General features: G+C 35.8%; 1 protein-coding gene across 5 annotated transcripts in view; it reads left to right on the forward strand.

The window, feature by feature from the left end:
* Positions 1-22,307, forward strand: part of Pgant9 (polypeptide N-acetylgalactosaminyltransferase 9) — a 328,116-nt gene that overhangs the window by 244,992 nt on the left and 60,817 nt on the right. The window lies entirely within an intron of this gene.

Here is a 22,307-nt window from a genome sequence, read left to right on the forward strand (position 1 = left end):
AACCCCAGTAAAATATCATGTAACTACTGACCATCCATCGGTTCACAAAGTACATTCACTTACCTAGTCTCAAATAATTTATATCGTCCGATAAAAGTTTCACAGATTCTTGCCACTCCCTCTGAATTTTGCACCGTGAAAGGATTAAACGCGTTTCACATGCACACGTTTTATCGATGATTATCCGCTGAAGATACCAGCCGGCTACTCCTTTAATCTTCGTTTCAAAACGGCCACATTAATTTGCCTTGTAACTGGAAGGAGAACACGGCGTAGTCATTCAGTAGAACTCGCGCAGTGACGAGCTTCATTTGCCGGTCTCTCTTGCAGAGGCCATTTCCACTTTGCGTAGTTTCCGGCGAAGTCGATCTAGACCCACTACCTTTTTACATCTGGCTGAATTACTTTGCCGAAGCGACTTCTGTTGCGACCCGTTTCCTCGTTACCCTTACCATAAGTTTGCCAGCTTTTTGCGACCAAGTTGTTCGCTGGTTACTTTCTGATTTACTCGCTGATGTAAACCGTGCGATGATAAATTTCTTGCGGAGATGATAAATTCTTTGTGGAGAAATTCAAGGAACGAATTCGTATCTTAAAGAGATATTAATGGTGTTATTAACTGTGGTCTTATTATGGAACATTACAATTAATATCACTATGATTGTAATTGATTACATTTATCCAATATTATTATAATTGACCGCATTGATCTAATAGCACAATCAAAATAAACTCAATCACCCAAATAGTATAATCACAGTTCACTCCATTGATCAGATCATAAATGATTCATTAATATTACAATTGATTTAATAGCATGACCGTAATTCGACTGATCTGGAATCACTATAACCTCCATCGATTTAGTTGATATAATGGATTCGATTGATTAAGCCGAAGTTCTAAATCAGTTTCCAAATGCACGATGCATTCAATCCGCTGAAAATCTTCTTCAATGGAGCAGCAGTAACCTTTAATAAACCAGTTCACCTTAATACCCGTTAGCGACGTGGATTAAGTTAAGTGAAAGCATCTTATCACCTTAACGATGATCGACGTCCTGAATCTCAGGTCCGGATCGCTAAGTAAGGTCCTGTGTACGGTTCGCTGCTATCCTCGGTCCTTTACGAAGTGTCACCGATGACTGCCACTTAACTATCGAGATTGTTCAGTCACTCTGCAAAAAAGTTTCATATTCTTCGAAAGACTTATAGGAGAACCGTTAAAGACAGTTTATCGAAGATCTTTTTATAACGTAACGGTATGAAGTCTCATGAAAATGGAAATTGGTCTGACATCAAAAATATCTTACTGACATTTATTTTTCTATGTTGAGTAATTGCCACAGTTCCATGAATTGTCAGATTTTAAACAATTTTCAATTCGTGTTTTAAATAAATTGTGCAGCAATTTTAGAGAAATTTAAATCTTTCCATATTTGATAACATATTATCGTGTTCAAACGTTTATGGAATGAATTTCAAAGGCAATATTTACAATGATAAAACCTGAAATTTATTCAAACGCACTCAGTAAGCGGAATAAATGTATAAAAATCGTTCATAAATATTCGTTTAATAGTGTTTAAAGACAGTTTCGATGTGCGTCCGAATATGTATAAAACAAAACTTGTTCGTGTCCAAAAGCAAATATTTGGAGAAAGCTTTTTGGGCTTTATTAAAAACAGATGAGTCGTGTTTGGGAAACAAAAGCGTTGCCGTAGAGGACAACGTTCTTTCATTCTACAGTTTTTATTCGGTTTTCGCGCAGTTTCCATTTATTTCTAAATGAAATTTTTTTTTGCTTATGAATTGAGTTGACTTTTGCATGAATGAAGTGAACATAGTCGGCGTGTGTCTGGTTTTTTACTAGTTTGGCTTAAATTTCTGTCACTGCGATGTTGTCAAACTTTTAGGTTTGGACATGGGAATATTTATACATATTTCTGAAGTTTCATATTTTGCAATTTACAAGTTTTCAATTTTTTAATGGTTCGATTCTTCAATTCTTCAATTTTTCAATTCTCCAATTTTTCAATTTTTTAATTTTTCAATGGTTCAATTTTTTAGTGGTTCAATTCTTCAATTTCTCAATTTTTCAGTGGTTCAATTTTTTAGTAGTTCTATTCTTCAATTTTTTAATTTTTTAGTGGTTCAATTTTTCAATGGTTCAATTTTTTTAGTGAGACAATTTTTCAATGGTTCGATTTTCCAACTTTTCAACTTTTCAATTTTTCAATTCTTCCATTTTTCAATTCTTCAATTCTTCAATTCTTCAATTCTTCAATTCTTCAATTCTTCCATTCTTCAATTCTTCAATTCTTCAATTCTTCAATTTTTCAATTTTCCAATTCTTCAAAATATCTAATCTCCACACATATTTAGGAAGTGCCTTTCGTCCCGAATTATTTCTCCCTCATCAACCCCTTCATCGTCCAAAGCCCATTTCTCGAATTTCCTGGTAAATCCTGCCTCAGCTCCCAGCATCCCTTCGAATGCCTCCATCAGAAAAGATGGTGGCAAAAGTGTGACAAATCAAACTTCTATATTTATTCCCATCCTTTCCTCGTACTCCTGTGGCATACGCCATTCGGAATCCTTGATGTAATTGGATCTAGGTACGATGCTAGGAATCTTCTTCCTCGCCGAAGGGAGAAGCATCCTGACTTGTGTGCTCGGGGATACCTCGAAATCGATGGTCCACGTCGAGATGAGAATCCTCGCGAGACAGGAAAGGACGAGGATACAGCCAGGGGTGGGAATCTGTCAATCGAAGGGGTAGGAGAGACTACTGACGAGGGTAGTTCGTATCGTAATGATCGAACACCTCGATGTTTCCGAAGGAAGATTTGTGGACGACGAAATTGAGCCACTTAAGGGAGTAAAATATTGCCCTCCTGTTCCTGCCGCGCCATTCACCCTTACATTCTATGGGGCGACTTTTACGGGAGAGGGTTGTTGCCTTCGAACGTCTTCATTTCTGCTCTATTTCCGTTACGATATTCCAATGGTTCCAGTTAAGTTTTGGCAGGTTGAGTATTTTATGAGGTAAGGGAGATTTGGGGAGAGGGAAGTGGGAAGTGAATTTGGGAATTTGGGGGATTTGGAGTTGGGGGAATTTGGAATTTGAGGGATTTGGAATTTGGGGAATTTGGAATTTGGGGGATTTGGAATTTGGGGAATTTGGAATTTGGGAGATTTGGAATTGAGGGAATTTGGAATTTGGGGGATTTAGAGTTGGGGGAATTTGAAGTTGGGGGAATTTGGAGTTGGAGGAGTTTGGAATTTGGGAGATTTGGAATTGGGGGAATTTGGAATTTGGGGAATTTGGAATTTGGGGAATTTGGAATTTGGGGAATTTGGAATTTGGGGAATTTGGAATTTGGGGAATTTGGAATTCGGTGATTTTGGAATTCGGTGATTTTGGAATTTGGGGAATTTGGAATTTGAGGATTTTGGAATTTAGAAAATTTGGAATTTGGGGATTTTGGAATTTACTGATTTTGAAATTCGGAAATTTGGAAATTTTTTTACCAAGACATATACTGCAACATTTCCTACGTTCACATATGACTTCCCTAATTACCAAATCTTTTAACACACAATCTTATCTGTGACTATGAAATAATGCTAGAATAGTACTATTATTTTATACTAATGTATGCTAACAAGTGTTAAAAGGAACACAGGCACAGTTTTGATAGCGTTAATAATTGGGTCGGTGTTGCGTATCGATTACCCGCTCGATGCTCGCCAAGCACATGTTAATTTGTTTAATTATCTAAGCTGTGGATCGAGTGCACGGTGCACAAAGACTTTGTTAATTGAATCAGCAAGAGTAATTCAGTTTGCAAGACTCCTGTAATTCCATTCCTCGTACACCAGCTATCTCAGACAGGAGAATAGTCCTATCAGAGAGGTGAAAAACCAACGGGGCTGCATGAATAAGGTGCAAACTGGTTTCGTTTACGAGTTACGGATGAGACTATTTCCTGTTGTTGCTGGGAAAGCTCGTTTAAGAATGTCTGCTTCTAATAAACTTATCAACTTATTCAGAAAAACTACTTAAATTATATTTATTAGGTTCATTTATAGTTTGGTTCATAATTTATTTCTGTTCAAATTGGAGTAGCTGATATTTGATAATTTGTGTTCAACATTTTTGTTTAACTTCCCTTTGTTAATTTTTTAGTTATTTTTTAAAAATATGTGTCGTATAATGAATTTGTTCTGGCTGTTTCAAGATTCCTCTTCTAAAATCTGATTAATTTTTATGATGAACCTAGTCTGTGCAGACGTAATTGAACAAGTGTGTAGCAGTATTAAGTTCACCTTGTACACACCTCCTATATCTAGAGAATCTAATTAAATTTAAACTCTAATGCCTCTATCCTAAAGATTTACAATAAGAAGTTAATTAGAAGAACAGAATTAGGCAATGAGTTGAAATATGGTATCGAATATCTCTTGGAGCGTGGAACCGTTTTGGCCAGGAAAGTTGCGTTCCCATCGAAAACTCCTCACATTATCAATGTAATGCGGCTTTTCGGCGTTCTGCTCTCGCGGAATTAACCCAACGTCGCCTAATTAGGATTATCTGTAGCCGTCCCGTGAATTTACACTGCGAAACGTCCAATTAAGGCGGCACGATAGACAATGGGATTGCATAGTCGCGAAATTACGTTGCCAAGGACGGTCCCATGCAAATAGCCTTACGTATTCCCAACGACGACGTACGTACGTAGTCGCGAACGAGTACGAGAGAGGGCAACACGCGCTTCGCTCGTTTGAAATTGGAAAAAGGGTAGGGAGAAACGTCTTGGTTGAAGGATTGGACAAGAGGGTCGATGTAGGGCCGGTCGTTGTTCGCCGGAAAGCAGAAGAATGGCGTGGAATTCATGATAATGCAAGCACGAAAACTCCTTCGCCTCGTAGGATTTGTCCGCTTCAAAGCCTCGGCGCGAGCGATACCATCTCGATGCTGATGTTAATTGCATGATTTATTGCTCGGTTATTCACGCTGAATTCATTCGCCCACTTTCGATTAATCGTTGGATTAGACTTCTTTATTTTATTGGGACAGTGGAATGGGAACGCTTGATACCGATCTGCCATTTTTCTTTTTCTTATTAATAGAAGAAATTGGTCGGGTATAAGCAACGTTTCTTATCTGCTTATCAATATATCAATGTATATCAATGTATCAATGTATCAATGTATCAATGTATATCGACGTATCAATGTGTCAATCTGTCAATCTATCAATCTATCAGTCTATCAGTATATAAATCAGTCTATCAAGGTATCAATGTATATCAATGTATCAATGTAGCAATTTATAGCGACGTATCAATGTATCAATGTATATCGATGTGTCAATGTGTCAATCTATCAATCTGTCAATCTATCAGTCTATCAGTTTGTCAATCCAGCAATCTAGCAATCCATCAATCCATCAATCCATCAGTTTGTTATCCAATCAACCTATCAATCTATCCATCCATCAATCTATCAACCTATCAATGCATCAATCCTCCAATCCACCAATCCACCAATCCACCAATCCACCAATCCACCAATCCAACAATCCACCAATCCACCAATCCACCAATCCACCAATCCACCAATCCACCAACCCACCAACCCACCAATCTACCAATCCACCAATCCACCAATCTACCAATCCACCAATCCACCAACCCACCAATCTACCAATCCACCAATCCACCAACCCACCAATCCACCAATCCACCAATCCACCAATCTACCAATCCACCAATCCACCAATCCACCAACCCACCAATCTACCAATCCACCAATCCGCCAATCCACCAATCCACCAATCCACCAACCCACCAATCTACCAATCCACCAATCTACCAATCCACCAATCCACCAACCCACCAATCTACCAATCCACCAACCCACCAATCTACCAATCCACCAATGCACCAATCCACCAATCTACCAATCCACCAATCCACCAATCCACCAATCCACCAACCCACCAATCTACCAATCTACCAATCCACCAATCCACCAACCCACCAATCTACCAATCCATCAATCCACCAACTCACCAATCTACCAATCCACCAATCCACCAACCCACCAATCTACCAATTCACCAATCCACCAATCCATCAATCTCGCAACCACCAAATATCCAAATCTACAAACTTGTTACTCAAATGTCTAAATAACAAAATACAGTAATATCTAGTAATCCACCAATTCAAAAGTTCAGAAACGCAAAACTGCAGTAAACAGTAAGTTTAAAAATTTAATATCTCGTTTCGCCATAAATAATGTCAGTCAATTTACATAAAAAATAACCGACGATAAAATACAGTTCTTAATAAAGGTAGCAAGATAAAAACGTGCAAAATGAAGCAATCTGAATCTGAAAACTTATTCCCAGGGCAAAGCAAAAGAAAATACAATTTATGGCGGAAACAACGTTGCGGATTGTAAGACACACGAAATTCTGCATGAAAATATTCCTTACTACATCTCTGTCACTGTTGCCCTATTTCCCCCAAACAAATAACCCATTTTGCTAAATAGACAGGGCCATCAGTCACTTTCTTTCGTTTCTTACAATTTTTACTTTAATGATCTGCACCTGCGTTTTCTTGACAAGAAAATATAAGACCCCTGTCAAAAATGCGAACATAATAAATGTGGGAGATACGGAAGTACAATAATACCTACAATCAATTATATTTAACAAACGTGGACAAATTAGATCGTTTGCAGTTGAAAAAATATTTATACAGTGCTTGGGGGAAAATTTTCTGAAATTTTTTTTCTTATTCAAAATTCATTTATTCGTTCATGCCATTACTCTGGTATCTTTTACTCTTGTACTATTTATTAGTTATCTATCATGAAGTGCTTGTTAAGTCAAGAGTTCTCTAAAAACAAAGAGGAAGCTACATTTTATGCTTCAAATAATTTTGTATAATCGCCTTATGAATTTTATGGAATTTAAACACAACTGACCCATAGTAGCTATCACTCATGTAAATGATTATAATTTTAAATGAGAAGTAAAGAAGGTTATTTGTCAATCAGCAAAGCCTTCTATTAATTACACTCCAACAAATAACAATTCTTAGAGTAACCTTTTCACAATTTTTTATAAATGAAAATTTACTTCTTCCGCAAACTTCCGCAAAAACTGATTTCCTGCACCTTCAGCTAAGATATCGACTGTTTAAGCGGAGCAACTTTAGTCAGCTGAACACAGAATTTTTACCCGAGAGTAAACAAGGATCCCTCGCAATCTTTCGATCTACCCATTATTTTCGATCGTATCAATCAGCTAATGGTGGGAGACTCGAAATTTTCATTTCTGTGTGCGAACCCATCGTAGCAGCAATTCTCCGTGGGCGCCACTAGTAATTTATCACCGTAAATCTAACTCTCGCAGCCAGCAGCCAAATCGTGTGCTGCACGGAGGCCAAAAATGGTTCGCATCTGTATCAGAAGAGAAACAACGGTGGTCGGGTGAAACATTGTTCCCTCTTGTCGTTGATACCGGTAAATGAACATTGCAGTAGGAATTGATTTTGTTGGAAAAGTCGACTTGGGTAAACGGTGAAAATTGCTCCGGAAAATGTAGACGTCAAATATTGTTCTCGCACCGATCGTACGTAGACGGTCGTAGATTGAAACGCTGGTTTATTTCGTTCTTTTAATTTGCTGCTAGTCATATTTTATTTTATACCACCAGTTTGATAATTTTTTATGTTCAAAAATAATTTTGGCGTGGCATTTCGTTTGTGAAATAAAGTCGGTTTAAATTAGGTTCGATTTAGAGTTGAATTTAAAAAAAAAATTCCTAATTTCCCAAATTCTAAATCCCCCAAGTTCCAAATTCCCCCAATTCTAAATTCCCCAAATTCCAAATTCCCCCAACTCCAAATCTCCCAAATTCCAAATTCCCCAAATTCCAAATTCCCCAAATTCCAAATTCCCCCAACTCCAAATCTCCCAAATTCCAAATTCCCCCAATTCTAAATTCCCCAAATTCCAAATTCCCCCAACTCCAAATCTCCCAAATTCCAAATTCCCCAAATTCCAAATTCCCCCAATTCTAAATTCCCCAAATTCCAAATTCCCCCAACTCCAAATCTCCCAAATTCCAAATTCCCCCAATTCTAAATTCCCCAAATTCCAAATTCCCCCAACTCCAAATCTCCCAAATTCCAAATTCCCCAAATTCCAAATTCCCCAAATTCCAAATTCCCCCAACTCCAAATCTCCCAAATTCCAAATTCCCCCAATTCTAAATTCCCCAAATTCCAAATTCCCCCAACTCCAAATCTCCCAAATTCCAAATTCCCCAAATTCCAAATTCCCCAAATTCCAAATTCCCCAAATTCCAAATTCCCCCAACTCCAAATCTCCCAAATTCCAAATTCCCCCAATTCTAAATTCCCCAAATTCCAAATTCCCCCAACTCCAAATCTCCCAAATTCCAAATTCCCCAAATTCCAAATTCCCCAAATTCCAAATCTCCCAAATTCCAAATTCCCCCAATTCCAAATTTCCCCAAATTCTAAACCCCTAATTTCCGAATTCCCCAAATTCCAAATGCTCCCAACTCCAAATTTTCCAAATTCCAAATTTCCCCAACTCCAAATCCCCCAAATTCCAAACTCCCCATATAATATAAATACATATAGATAAGAATAATAAAATAATTTCAAACAAATAATATTTCGACCTTGACAAAATACTTCCAGGTCATCATCAATGAGTTCCCTTAAAGATTCACTATGAATCCTAGTTATAACTAAATGAATACAAAATCCCTGCAACCAGTTTCATGGACAAAAAATCTTATTTTCAGTGATGTTCGAGGAAATCGAATTTTCAAGTATCAATGAACGATAGCTCTGATAAATTGCCTTTAAACGACTCGAAGAAGCAGCAACTTGCTCGCGAAAGAGTACAAGCTCTTCCTTTACATAATTTCCCGCTTTCTTACCTGACTGCACTTTTTCCACCGGTTTCTTTCTGTTTTCCCGAAAGTTTTCCTCCGCGAAGCATCGGAAAAAGCGGGAGGCGGGGCCCCGTTTCATTTCTTAATGGCCTTGTCGTCCAATCTCTTGCCAGGTCGATCAAATCGGTAAGAAACTTGCCTCGAAGTTTTTCTTCATTTTTAATAATGTACCTCGAAACACGAGCCGTGTGTGTATGTTTCCAGTGGTCGTCGAAAAAAAAAGTAACCGACGCGAGATAAAAAAGTTTGAAAATATTGTAGATGAAGTTTGAAAAGTTTTCTTCGTTAAAAGGATAGTAGAGTTCCGTCAGATTGCCAGCCATGGAATTATGGGGAGATGTTTGAGATTGGAATACTTTTTACGCAGCTGATCAAGTTATGATACTGGTTGCTTTTATGTAAATTTTGATGGTAGGAGATGCATTTGCAACGAGTGTTAATTTGATGGGAGGTAATCAAACACGTTGCGATCTAATGCGCGGTAATCGAACGCGTAGTAATATAACGCGGGATAATGCAACGGGTCGCAATGTAACACGCGGTTATCGAGCACCTGGTAATCCAATACATGGTAATTATACGGGTGGATACCTAATACGAGGTAATTAAACGCGTGGTAATGTAACGGGTAGTCATTTATCGGGTAAACACGTGGTTTACTGACGTGTAAAAATCTAATGCGTCGTAATTGAACGCGTGGCGATTTAACGTGTAATCGTAGTAATCTGATGAATAATTCAGTGCGTCGTAATTTGATACGTATTAATTCAGCGTGTAGTAATAATCTACCGTGGCGTAATAATTTACCGTGTAGTAATCTATTGGGTAGCAATCTACCGTGTAGTAATCTGACGTTCAGTAATTTGTAGCGTAGAAAGCTGAAGAGAGTAGTAATATAACATATGATAATCGAATGCATAGTAAACTAACGTTTAGAAATTTGACGTGTGGTAATTTAACGTGTAGCAAATTAAAGAATATGGGGTAATCGAACGCGTAGTAATCTGACGGGTAGTAATCTAACGCGTGGAAAGCTAAAGAGTAGTAATATAACATATGGCAGTCTAATGCATAGTAATTTAACGCTTAAAAATTTAACACGTAGAAAATTAAAAAATATGAGGTAGTCGAACGCGTAGTATTCAAGCGGGTAGTAATCTAACGCGTAGTAATGTAACGGGTAGTAATCTAACGCGTAGTAATGTAACGGGTAGTAATCTAACGCGTAGTAATCTGACGGGTAGTAATCTAACGCGTGGAAAGCTAAAGAGTAGTAATATAACATATGGCAATCTAATGCATAGTAATTTAACGCTTAAAAATTTAACACGTAGAAAATTAAAAAATATGAGGTAGTCGAACGCGTAGTATTCAAGCGGGTAGTAATCTAACGCGTAGTAATGTAACGGGTAGTAATCTAACGCGTAGTAATGTAGCGGGTAGTAATCTAACGCGTAGTAATGCAACGGGCAGTAATCTAACGCATGGAAAGCTAAAGAGTAATAATATAACATATGGTAATCTAATGCATAGGAATCTAACGCTTAAAAATTCAACGCGTAGAAAATTAAAAAATATGCGGTAGTTGAACGCGTAGTAATCTAGCGGGTAGTAATCTATCGCGTAGTAATGTAACGGGTAATAACCTAACGCGTGGAAAGCTAAAGAGTAGCAATATAACATATGGTAATCTAATGCATAGTAATCTAACGCTCAAAAATTTAACGCGTAGAAAATTAAAGAACTTGAGGTAATCGAACGCGCAGTAATCTAGCGGGTACTAATCCATCGAGTATTAACCTGTAGCGTAACAATCTAACGAACGATAATGCAGCACGTAAGACCCATAAACTCCCTGCAATTTACTGCTTCATACTTTAATATAAAATATCAACTAAATTGCAAACCTTGTTCTTATCACAACCCTTCCGCATAAAATATCTACTTAAAACGTAAACAGCCAACGTAAGACCTAATTACATAAAATACTGCTAAACGGTCGTAACACGCTTACAACATGTAAGCGAAGCTATTCGATTTTTCCTTTCGGAAAAACGTATCGTTGTAGAAGTTTTTCCTCAGAAAGCGGTTTCCCTCGCATTTTCCATGAAATCTCCCTCTTCCTTCTGGCTTTTACGAGGCATTTGCAGTTTCTCGAAGCGTAACCATGGGTACTATCGTTTTACTTGCACATGACGTGAACGCCTCGTAAAACTCAATCGGGAAGAACGTCTTTCCACCGATGTCCTCACTCTATTTATCCACAAATTCAACAAGGACAATTTACTTTTTGCGAGAGATCCATTTCTTTCCCTTGTTTCCGGTGTAATCGTACGGTTTCCGTAATCGCTGGTATCTTCGGTATTAGAGTTCCGATTTCGTTCGCTTCGCTGCGTGCAATCTCTTATCGAAATTAATGTGCTCACGTTCGGAGGATTATTACTAGCCAAGTATTGGTTACTGTGATACAAGCTTTTTGGTATTTTCTATATTTGAAGCTGGTTCAAAAATTTTAATATTCAAAGATTGTTCAGTTTTAAAATTTAATTGGGGTATTTCAAAATTACTGTATTTTTTCAAATTTCTAAATTTTACAATTAGTAGTTTTCTAAATTGCTGTATTACAAGATTTGATGTTTCTAAATTTCTAACTCCCAAATTAATATTTTTCTAAATTCCTAAATTTGAAAATTTAATATTTCTTAGCTTCCAAATTTCCAAGTGTTCAAATTACCTTTTTGAGAAGAAAAATTACTGTATTTCTAAATTCGAATTATTATATTTCCAAATTTCCAAGCGCCACAACCGCAACTTATCGAATTCTCAAATGTCCAAATTTCCAAATTATCAACTATGTTTAGGTCCTCCCTAAATCTTTATAACATCGTGACCTCTTGACCATTTGTCCTCTTGCCCATTTGTCGCCTTAAAAAATTATACTTCTAACGTAAAAATGAACCATGGCCGCGATAATTAACCATGTCCCTAATTAAAAATTTCACCCTCCAAAAACGTAGAATGATCGATCGAGTTTTGACGCAATAATTTTTCAATTCCCATCCGTTCTCGGGTTCTCGCGAAAATACGAAGCCCTCGTCACAGGTGAATGAATCGAAGCGCAGTTCGCACTCTTAATTAGCTAATTACCCGTCTCACGTGGAGAAGCTGTGCCATTCTCGTCTTCGCGACGCTCGGTGCACACAGCACGTACATCGAGGTCCCATTACAGATCGGAAAACGACGAATTAATTTCAAACTCGTGACCCTTTTCCACGTGATAAGTTGCGTGGAAGTTTTCCCGGTGTGCACTCGAACTCGTGTAAACGTCATCCTGACGGCTGTTCCCAGCGAAAAATTATTCGAAAGTTTATTTCAATGTCTGCGGACAAATTATTTCGGAATTTGCATCTCGAAATCTGTCTCTTTTTAAAAAAAATCTGATCGTGTGTTATTTCGTGTCTACTTTTTTTAGTACGCTTGCATTTACAGATATTTTTTTGACGTGTCATGTGGATTTAAAATGAAAGGTTTTGTAGGGAAATAAAATATGAATTTTTCTGAATTTATGTGAATGTGATATATGTTGGATTAATTTTGTAATGGTAGGTAAAATCGAAGGTGAAATAAAATTATACAGTTTATTTTGATAAAAGGCAAAGGGAGAGATTATTTAATATAAAAGTCAATGCTGAAGAGAGTTTTTGAAGGAAGAATTAATTCAGAAATGTGCTTAAAAGTGTTTTATACATTGACATTGTTAAATTTGAAAAATTTTATTTGCAACATAAATACATTTATTCATAAAAACAAATTATATTATTTCTTACTAATTTCCATTTCCTTATATGTTTCATTTCTTTTGTAATTGTTCAAACATTAAACTAATTAATATTAAAAGATATAGGATTTTTGAATACAATTCTTGAACCTCTGTTAAAAAAAGTTCCTGCAACACAATTGCAGGATAAGTAGCCTCCATCACGAATCTTGAAAACAATATGTATTTATTTGTACCTCAACATTATGATAATAATACGGCCACGGTGTTCTGATTGCGTTTAAATTGTCGGTAAATTTGGTGGGCGAAGCTCATAAAGAAAACATGGAATAATGATTAACCATTTCGTGCTTCCATGTCTTCATACTTCATTAGAAGTTACGCGAAATAACTGGCACTTGTTTCTATTCATGAAACCGTGTAATTGAAATCTGCATCTCGAGAAAAAGTTTTTGCCTCTTGGCAATTACTTTCCACCGGGAAAAGGATCTTTCCAGTGGATGGTAAACTGTGACGAAGGGAAATAAATCAATAATTTTAATGAATAAAATTTTGGAGTAGCGGTCGGTATCGGTAATTGCGACGGATTTAAATTGCGGCGGTAACAATATTGCATTGAACGGAAAATTGATGTAACAATGGTTGCAACGATTGCAATCAACGTAAATTGGAAATAATAATAGTAACAGCGCTTGTAACGAATTCGAATTATGAGGAACAATGGCGGTGGTAATTGCATTTTACGGTGATGTAAAGTAAAAACCATTTACGTGCCATGTTACGCGTGTTTCACTTGCATTTCTGATGGTTTCTATTTATGTTACCGATATTAATTAGTTTATACACAAAATTAAATATGTATAACTTTTCATACCTTTGTAGTTTCTTTCTGGGTATTTATTACCACTGAGGCAAAACTTTTTCTGTTTAAGTAATGATAATAATTACAATATAAATTAATATTATAATAATTGCAAGAGTGACGACGTTGAAAGTACCATTAAAACAATAAATGCACTGAACACTAATCTTCTGAATATCCCACAAAAATATTAGTTTTGATAAACTGTTAAATTCCTGAGCAGTAAACGCCTTGGTCCCACCTACGTAATACTACACATTACAAAACAATGTTACCCTGCACAGCTGTTACTCCAGGAACATGCAACTCTCTTCACTAAAAATAAAATCTTTCCCATAAAACAAAGTTTTATTACAATCTCTTCACATCATATCCCTCTATTAAAACAAACGACAAATTAATTCAGTTTAAGTTATAATTCTTCAACTTCATGCTAACGCGAAGTAACTCATTTTATGTCCACTGCGTAAACTCTCCCCCGCATAAAGAATGCATTGCGCGCAAAATGACGAACTACTGCAGAAATATTTCTCAGGAATATTATTCATAAAAATGCAGCAATAACAACGCGGCAGAGGAACTCGGTCTCGATGTAATCCAGCTCGTAAAAAGCATTATCGCCGGCAAAGAGTATTTTCGCGTTACGGCCCTCCGCCGACCTGTATCTTCGTAATCTTATACAATTTTCCTTGGCTGAATGGCAAGAAATACATTTCGTTGACTGCAACTGGAAGTCAGACGAATATGGTTCTCACGATGGAACGTAAAAGCGATATTGAAGTTAGGTTGCGAGAGATGGTAAGAAATTGTTGAACTATTGATCGTCTCCATTCACTTTTCATGAGATGTTCGGGTGAGAGGTTTTGATTTTAATTGAATTTTGCTTTCTGTTTTTGCGATGGGAAAATGTTATTGATTGCGGTCCAATGGGAAAGGAAATAGGTTGTCTTATACCATTTTGCAGGTTTTTAATTATTAGATGGTTTATTTCAGAAATTTTCAGTAATTAGTTTACTAATTGCTTTTTTTGCAATTTTTGCATTTTTTGCAAATTTTGCAATTTTTGCAATTTTTACAATTTTTACAATTTTTGTAATTTTTGCAATTTTTAAACTAGTAGTTATGCTATGTCATACATTTTTTATTGTTAAATTACTGATCATACTGTTTCATAAATTTTTGGTTCATACAAGGTGTGACGTAGGTTGTAATTTATTTTTATTTTGTATATTCAATGTTGTTAAGGTTGATGGATATTGTACCATATGTCAGTAAAATGTGGGAATATATAAAATATACATATATGACTAATACTAATCAAAATTGATAGTTCTTATTTAATTATACAATACAAACCTTGTGTTAACACTACTTGACCATATTTGTCTGTCATTGCAAGTATTGTCCAATAGTTTCATTTTATTTATTAATTTTACATATTCCTTTAAACATAATTCATTTATTATTACCATATAAACTCACCCTTTCTGACACCAATATCCAAAAATAAATATTAAAAGACAGCACTCATTACCACGTCAAAAAATAAAACAGTCTACCGTTTCAAGCGTCTGAAATATTAGAAAGAAAGTATTTTTTATATCCTCTGATCAAACGCGTCGCAGTTCGACGAAGATCACAAGAACAGATATTCTTTCCCGATCGTATTTCCTTTATTTCCCGTGAAAGAAGCGGCGGAATCATTTCGAAAGCAGATCGAGTATCTTCCATTTTTCATTTCTTTTCTCTCTCTTTTGTCGTTAGCGAATATTAGAGGTGAATAGGTTCTCCCGGATTTTCGAGGAAACGTAGCTGCACAAAGGATTAATAACTGTATAACTCCGGTAAAGGAAATACATATGAAAATGGATCCTTTACTGTGGAATACTTTGAGGGGCAATGTATCGTGCACGTTTTACTATTCATACCTTTCCGTCGCGTGTTTGAGTATCACTTACGAAATACAGAAAAAACTCATTTATTTTCTTAATATTTTATGCGGATTTTAATAATTAAATATATTGTATCTGCTATGAATGAGTGTTTCATTTATTTTTATTATTTTTATGCATACAAGGGCAGGGACTTTTTAGGTTAAGATTGAAAGGTTAAGGTTAGGAGTTGAAGATAGTTTATATATGATATGTGATTGTAAGAAATTTTGATATATGAAATGCAACTTAAATAGATAGCTAAAAATTAACCCTCTGCACTTGGAGGTATTTTTGCTGTCGACAGACTTCATACTTTCCACCTGACAAATTTAACAAATTCCCATGAAGTTATTCTCCATATATTCTATTATGTTTACACACCTCACACAACACTACAGATTCACTCAAAAAATATTTGTTTTAAATTTTCACCCTCCAAAGTCTTCCATATGAACAAATGTAGAATTAATTTGTTTGCCGCGAATTTCGGTTGCATTACGAGGGAAAAAAGAAGTATCGACGCGTCGGGACAACAATGAAGCAACCGGTGCAAGCCCGAACTTGTGAAATTCCTCGATAAAGGGGCGAACTATGGCGTCGCGACGGATTTTACACGTCGACGAGGGTCGTCGCCGTCCCTTTGAGCACGTCTCGCTCTAATTACGCGATGTAACTACATCCATATGTATACTAAACTCAGGCACAGACATCGAGGAAAGAGAAAGAGACCCTGAAGGGGTTGGATGGGGTGTTCACGGCGTTGCAGTGTCGAATGGTAGGGGCAAAGGGTGCTCTCTTCTTGCACGTCGTGTGTGAGAGTGGGTGGTGCTGCTCCTCGAGTGGATACACCGGGTACAATCGACTGCAGAAGTTCGCTCTCGTAAAAGTAACGCTACCGTTAAGTATCTGGCCAGGTTTAGAGGGTAACTTGAAAAACGCTCGAGTGGTGAATCAGGAGCAACGCTGCTTTATTACGGACTTCAGGTTTACGATGCTGAGTTAATTAGAGATAAATCTTGATACGGCAGAGCGGTGGTTTTAGACGATATTTTGCATCGTGTCAATTTTTACCCCTGGAAGAGGTTGTTTACTTGTGGAGAACGCTAATTGTTGAATGATTGTTGATACTGTTCATTTTAGTTATGTTAACTGTACCTGTATATTGTATTAATTATTGCCTGTGAAACACTGTATGGAACAGGTAATTAATTGAAATTCAAAATTTATTCAAATTGTCCCAAACCACCCACACCTCATACGTTATTATAGAAAAGCACTATACATTGTTTTTGATTTTCTACGCTGACAAGATAATTTCATTTATAGTCACAATTGTTGTAAATACAAAATATTTGTCATGTCCATTAGGATCATATTATGTATTTCACTGTGATTGAATATTGAACGTACATATACGTACATACATATGTATACATGAGCATACATATGCATGTATATTCTGTCGATAACTGTTCAGTAAACTTCACATAATATCAAGGTTTGCAAAATGTACAAGTAATAATTGTATTCATACCTAAAATTGTTTGGAATTGAATAGAAAAGTAATGAAAGTATTAAATGTTAGTACGTAAAAATTTGGCTTTCAAATTTTGCACACATCATCCAGCACAATTTATAAAACGCACGTTAGAATCAGCACGGAGATGATATCGTATGATTAATGTTGGAACCGCATTCTCCTAGATTGAAATGCTTAATAATTCTAGCTGGAGTTTTGCGATTATTGTTGAATCATTTAACGCGCGACGCGAAATTAAGTAACTCGAAAACAGTCGTGGACCAAGGTTGAATTTCAACTTTAATTACTGGAGATTGCACGCTTCAGCGTGCCAGAATTCCTGCTGCATTTTGTAGCTTTTTATTATTTTTTAGTTTTATTTTCGGGGTTTTTTTTCGTCGTAACGTGCAGTTTCTGCTGTGTAATTGTAACGAACTAGAGGTTCGTTTGTACATGAAATTGATAACGATCCGTTGAACTATTCAACATCGCGTAACTGGTTTTGCGAGAACGTTACACTCTCGTGAAATATTTGTTACTGTGTTTGACATTGTACGGTGAAAAATTTGATCCACACGTAACTGAGGTTTAATGAACTTTCTGATGCGTGCCTTAACAATTTCTGTCAATTATTTTCGAATTTTAGAACGCTGCGAAGAGGTTAGGTTAGGTTAATGTGGTCAGGGCTCTTTACGTACATGTATAATATATTACATTTGTATTGTATAATTTATTACATTTTGTCTTTAAAATTATTTGTTGACCTGGTTAATAATTCCTTGTATGTATACATACATTAAATGTACATATTGAATATTACTGAAGAATTGTTATAGTAACATATATGTACACATATGTTTTTCAAAGCAAGAGTACTTTTTTAAGAGTAATTCATTAAGTAACAGATGATTAATAGTTACAAGCATAATATTGTATACAAACATTTCGATATACACTGTTAATTAAACATTAATGTCTACCTCTCATAATGTGTCAGTAATTAACCTTAATCGAAAATCGATAATTACTGTAGTGCAAAATGCGATTAGTGTAATGATAAGTGAGTGCATCTTGTTATGAATATGTAGTTCACGATATATTCCCAAAAATGCTATTTATAATATTCACATAATAATGCAGCTCACAATATTTTTATTAAAATGAAACTTACAATATTTGCGCAAAAATGCAATTCACAATATTTTTATAAAAATGCATCTCACAATATTTGTACAAAAATGCAGCTAATAATATTTTTATAAAAATGCATCTCACAATATTTGTACAAAAATGCAGTTCATAATATTTGTACAAAAGTGCATGTCACAATATTTGTTCAAAAGTGCATCTCACAATATTTGTTCAAAAATGCAGCTAGTAATATTTGTGCAAAAGTGCATCTCACAATATTTGTTCAAAAATGCATCTCACAATATTTTTACAAAAATGCATCTCACAATATTTGTACAAAAATGCAGCTAATAATATTTTTATAAAAATGCATCTCAGAATATTTGTACAAAAATGTAGCTCGTAATATTTGTACAAAAGTGCATCTCACAATATTTGTTCAAAAGTGCATCTCACAATATTTGTTCAAAAATGCATCTCACAATATTTGTACAAAAATGCAACTAATAATAGTTGTGCAAAAGTGCAGCTCGCAATATTTATACAAAAATGCAGTTTACAATACCTATGCAAAAGTGCAGTCACAATATTTGTTCAAAAAATGCAGTTCACAATATTTTTACAAAAATGCACCTCATAATATTTCCACAAAGAATGCAATTCTCAATACATTCCCAAAAATACAATTCTCAATATTTCCACAAGAACATAATTAAAAAAGTATATATATATAAAAAAAATGCAGAGGAGAATATTTTCGTAGTAAACATATTCTCACTGTCATAGAGCTCTATGCACCCTGAAAGAGTCACTATAGTTCCCCGTGAAAGATCATAGCATTCGCTCTCGTATCTCACCCCCTTCACTATCCCATCCCTCGTTGCATCTTTGTGATGTCACGATGTACACGTCGGTATCCAGACACCCGTGGTGGATGCAAGTGCAGATCCACTTGTCTAGAAGCACTCAGGTGTGCGCTCATTAGACACCGGGTCAATGAGGCGGTGAATCTTCACCCTTCGTCGAACGAAAGAGTCTACGTGAGAGAAAGTGGAGAAAGAAAGATGGTAGCAAAGCATTCGAGAGGGATCACTCTTCTTTCTCGGATCTTGCTTCTCTTGTTAAGGAATTTCGCGCAAAGAAAAGTGCTGTGTCGCTCTGGATCACGGTTCCGGTGTTAAGACGCTGGAAATTGCTTCGAACGCAAAAAATATCGATCGACACTTAGCTTCGGACGTGGCTTTCTGCTATTAATTATTTGTTCTTTTCGTTCTTTTTATGGGTTGATACATTTGATATTCAGTTTGGGAGGTTTGGGATATTAATTTTGGGAGATTTGGGGTGTTGAAGTAGTTTGTGGAGTGGGTTAGGGAGTTGTGGAGGATTGGGGAGTGGTTTGAGGGGTGGAAATTTTGGTATTTTTGCATTTTCAAATTTTATGATTTTAGGAGAGCGAGATACGGGGTTTTTAGACTTTTAGGTCTTCCAAGGTTTGAATTGTGAAATTTTCTAAATTTGTGAAAGTATAAATTTGAAATGTAAATTCTGAAATTTCGCTGATTCCCCAAATTCTCAAATTTCCAGATTTCCAAAGTTCCAGCTTCACAAATTCTCAAGTCTACAAATTTTGAAAAGCTACAAGTTCCAAATTTGTAGTCTTCCAAGTTCTCAAGTGCTCACTCACTCAAATCCCCAGTTCTCAAATTTATAAAATCCAAAATCTGCAAATTAGCAATTTTGCAACTTCTCAGATCCCAAAATTTCAGATATCAAATTTCCCTCTACATTCCCAAAAAAGTTTGAAATCTCCTTTGATTTCCACCATCATCATTCAACCATTCCTCCAACGCAAAGAACTAATTATAACCTAATCCCCTGATTATATTCTAATTAGCGATAAAAATCGACTTCCTTAAGACCGACTTTCATCCGAACGATCCTGGCAAGTTTCCCAATTTGCAGATTAGATTCGACGGTAAGAAACTTCCCTTTCAATGGGTCGCCGGAAACGGCGTGTTACGAAAGTTTCGGAATCGAACCGGGATCAATGTTTAACGTGAGATCGTGTGATATTAATATCGGCGGAAGTTTCACCAGTCTGTTTCGAGCTGTTCTTACCGGATAATTAAGCGCACTTCCGAATTTTTTTTATCCCGGGAAACAGACCGCCGGAGTTTAATCAAACTGCCGCGGAAACGAGCTTCGACCCCACCGGAAATTTCAATCCGCGCGTGTCGGGATTTACGCGGCGGGGATATAACGATACGAGATGAGGGGAGTTATTGTTTCCAAGGGTTGCCAACACGGTATTACATCTTTATATGTATGAGCTACCTCCTGATGAAATATTATAATCTTCTACGCCTTTTCTTAATGAGATACGTAATTTTACTCGTTTTATTTCTTAATTTTACTCCATTTTAATATTTTGCTTCTAGCGGTGTACTTTCAAGTTTTATGGTGCTTTCGTTTAGACTGAATTTATTTTTATACACATTCTTATACAGTAATTTTATTCTTGTACATCTTCTTGTACATCTTCTTATACAGTAATTTTATTCTTGTACATCTTTCAGCTGGTATATTTTTTTCATGATATTTATTAAGGTTTATACTTGAATTGACTAAAGTTCTGAACCTTATTTGTTTTTCAGAAGTGTGTTACTAAAATTGATTTTATTTAATTATTCAGTACAATTAGTCTGAATTATATATGTATAATGATCATTTAATTTAACCAGTTAGTGCAGTTAATTTTATTTGACTGTCTAATGAAATTAGTTTACTTAAATGGTCTCTTAAAATTAATATTTAACTAAGCTGTTTGTAGTTGATTGAGTAAAGTGATTTTTATCATAGTGAAAGACAGACAGTTCCATTTTTATTATAATAAATGACAGACAATTTAATTTTAATCACAGTAAAAGACAGACAGTTGCAATTTTTGACAGACAATTTGATTTTTATCATTTTGGAAGACAAACTTAATCTTCAACAAAGTAAAAGTCAGACAGTTGCAACTTTTTATAGCCAATTTAATTTTTATCATTTTAGAAGACAGACAATTTGATCTTTCACACAGAAAATGACAGACAGTTGCAATTTTTGACAGACAATTTGATTTAATCATTTTTGAAGACAGACAATTTGATCTTCAACAAAGTAAAAGTCAGACAGTTTCAATTTTTGCCAATTTAATTTTTGTCACAATAAATGTCTGACCCTCTGAATTTTTCTCATACTAAAAAAACAACCCAAATCACTTAACAAGAACCTACACCAAGAGTGTATACTTCCCAAACAAATTAACAACACAATAAAAGAAAACAAACATAAAAGAATTTTCAGTGCGACTGACTAAAACACCGTTGCAAATTCTTTGTCCAGATTTCATCCATCTGAACAATAAAATAGAAACGTTGACCGATGTAAAGCGAGAATAGGGTGAAATAATCGAATCAACACAGTATGCACCGTGCATCGTTGAAGAGAAGTATCGAACAGAGTGATTGATATCGAACACAATCGACTATATTCTGATAATCCAACACAACGATTCAGGGACACGTATGTTTTTACGTTCGCTACCACCTGTACGCTCTACTGCCACTGTGGTTCTCTCGTGTGGTTGAACGTTTCGGTAGTGATATCGCGAAAAAGTTCACCTGGTAAAAGTTCTATGGGGTTGTTAAACGATATTTTGTTCTTTGAGATATGACACGCTCGATTGAAGCTCGGTTTCATTGCGTTAGACGATTTTTGAAACGTGACTGAAAACGGTAAAGGAACCGGAAAATGTTTGATCGAAAGTTGCGTTTCTATTTTTGTTTATTTGGTCTTGTGTTTATTTGTCATTGAACTTTTGTTGGGTTTGGACTGTTTCTGGAGTTGTAGTACGGGTTTTGGTGGTTATTTGTTGTTAATAATTGTTTTGCGAATTTGTAATTTTTCCAAATTCCAAATTTTCCAAATTTCAAACTTTCCAAATTTCAAACTTTCCAAATTTCAAATTTTCCAAATTCCAAATTTTCCAAATTCCAAGATTTCCAAATTCCAAATCCCCCAAATTCC

Source organism: Megachile rotundata, chromosome 6, assembly GCF_050947335.1.
Source record: "Megachile rotundata isolate GNS110a chromosome 6, iyMegRotu1, whole genome shotgun sequence".
Classification (NCBI taxonomy): domain Eukaryota; kingdom Metazoa; phylum Arthropoda; class Insecta; order Hymenoptera; family Megachilidae; genus Megachile; species Megachile rotundata.